The 2103-nt window shown below is 45.2% G+C and overlaps 1 pseudogene; it reads right to left on the bottom strand.

The window, feature by feature from the left end:
* Nucleotides 1-354: 354 nt before the first annotated feature.
* Nucleotides 355-1003, bottom strand: LOC142443430 (large ribosomal subunit protein uL30-like; annotated as a pseudogene).
* Nucleotides 1004-2103: the final 1100 nt, after the last annotated feature.

The raw sequence follows: 2103 nt of genomic DNA, 5'->3' as shown, positions 1-2103 counted from the left end.
AAAACCCCAGACACTATATCTTTTAACAGCTGGGCACCATCAGCTTTCTTCACCACATTTTATTATGCACCCATTTTTACTTCAGTATTTGTCTGGAACAGGTGAGCATCACAGAATGCCAGGTTATTAGGACAGTGTTTTTGTGTTGAGAGAGTACTTGAGTAGAGATTCAATGCCCATCTGTTACCTTAGTACTTAACATTTAAATATATGCACATAGACCTATATTCTTATCATTATATATTAATACATTTACATATATGCATGCCTATATTTATTTATTTTTCCAATTGAAAGCAGTCACTGTTTTATTAAGAGACCAGATTACAAAAGTAATCGTGGCAGACAGATAACTTAGTTCATCCTTCTAATAAGCCTGTTGATCTGGTCTTCCCTGTTGCCTGCATCTCCACCTTCTACGAAATGGGTGGGCTTTTTCTTCATCCCACCTCATGGAGAAGATCATTTGAAGGGCCACAGGAAGTTATTTGCTACTTTGAAACGTTTCCCAACAGTACAGATCTCATGAATCATATCCTCCTGCAGATGATGCCTTGTTTACCAAGACACCGTGCAGTCAGAGAGTTATCTTTCAGGGTAATACGCTTCTTATTGATTTTGCCATAACCACGCTTGTAGGTGAGTTCATTCACGGACTTCAGGTTTGGGGACCCCCAGGCAATGTATGGTTCCACAGTCCTCAGCATGTTAACTGAAGCCTTGTTAAGCTTAACAAAGGTACCATTGAAAATCTGGCGAAGGCGAAGAAACTCACAATTTTCGAACCTTTGGGCTCACACCTTTGATACCTCTGATTCGGATAACAAACACCAGCTTGGGTTCTCCAGGCACATAGACGCTGCCAGCTTTCCTGGCCATGTGAGCCATTTGGATTTCAGCTCTGTCCATCTGCCTGTATTCCTTGCGATAGTGCTTAGCTTTCTCATAGATCAGCTTCCTCCTGGCCTTTTGAAGCATCTTTTGGGCAAACTTCTTTCTTAGGTGTTTGATCTTTAGTTCTGCGAAATTCCTTCACTTTTTCTTAAGGGTCTCTGGAACAGCAGGACCTTCTTCTCCGTGACAGCCTCCATGATTCCAGCAGGTTAAAACAAAAAAACACACCAAAAATCTGCATGCCTATATTTATACCTCTATAAATGTCTTTTGCCTCCTAGTTTTTCCTCTATTCCTTTTTACTTTCCTTCTGTCCCATTACATGTTCGACCTTCATTTGGCTCTCAGTACTTTCTCTTGGCTCACTGCACATGATTAAATCCCACCAGGCACTCTATGCCTTCTTCACCATCGATTTGCAATCTCTTATTGTGCCTTGTCCCTGGGTTTGTTGGCTCCCCCCTCCCTTTCTCCCACCTCTCCTCTCCCATTCCCCCCCAGAGCTGGAGCAGTCAGCCCCATTATTTTCAACTCAGGTTTGGTTATACTGATTATCTTATATGGGTAGATGTGAGAAAAAGAAAGGGGGGGGGCAGGCAGAGAGGAAAGCCTATAAATAGTTCCAGGTCTGTCTGCTGACCTTTATAAATGTTTTCCAGTCGGATCTGGTGAAGTGCCAAGCCCTGCCCACCGAATCCGAAGTCTATTTTCAGGATTCCTCGGGGACTGAATTGCTTTACTCCCCTTGCTGTTCTGCTGTGCTCCTTTCAGGTTTCACTCTGGGGGGTGATTGGGGGAGGGGGGTCAGATCGGGCACAATTCCCGCTCTGTGTCTTCAGTGCTGTCCCCCGTAGCACTGTGGGTCAGTGAGGGAGTGCTGTGTCTCATGGTGGGGTCAGCCCCACAGTCTTCTCTGTGCATTGGCTGCTCCTATCAGGAATGTTGTCCTGGAGGCTTGGTGGGCCAGGGTTTGGTTCTCTCTCTCTCTCTCTCTCTCTCTCTCTCTCTCTCTCTCTCTCTCTCGCTCTCGCTCTCGCTCTCGCTCTCGCTCTCGCTCTCGCTCTCGCTCTTTCTTCTTCTTCTTCTTCTTCTTCTTCTTCTTCTTCTTCTTCTTCTTCTTCTTCTTCTTCTTCTTCTTCTTCTTCTTCTCCCTCTCCTTCTCCCTCACTCTCTCCCTCTCCCTCTCTCTCTCCCTCTTAATTTGCTCCC

The sequence above is a fragment of the Tenrec ecaudatus genome, chromosome 3, assembly GCF_050624435.1.
Source record: "Tenrec ecaudatus isolate mTenEca1 chromosome 3, mTenEca1.hap1, whole genome shotgun sequence".
In the NCBI taxonomy this organism is placed as follows: domain Eukaryota; kingdom Metazoa; phylum Chordata; class Mammalia; order Afrosoricida; family Tenrecidae; genus Tenrec; species Tenrec ecaudatus.
The sequence above is the reverse complement of the archived record's forward strand: the minus strand, read 5'-3'. Positions and strand labels throughout refer to the sequence as shown.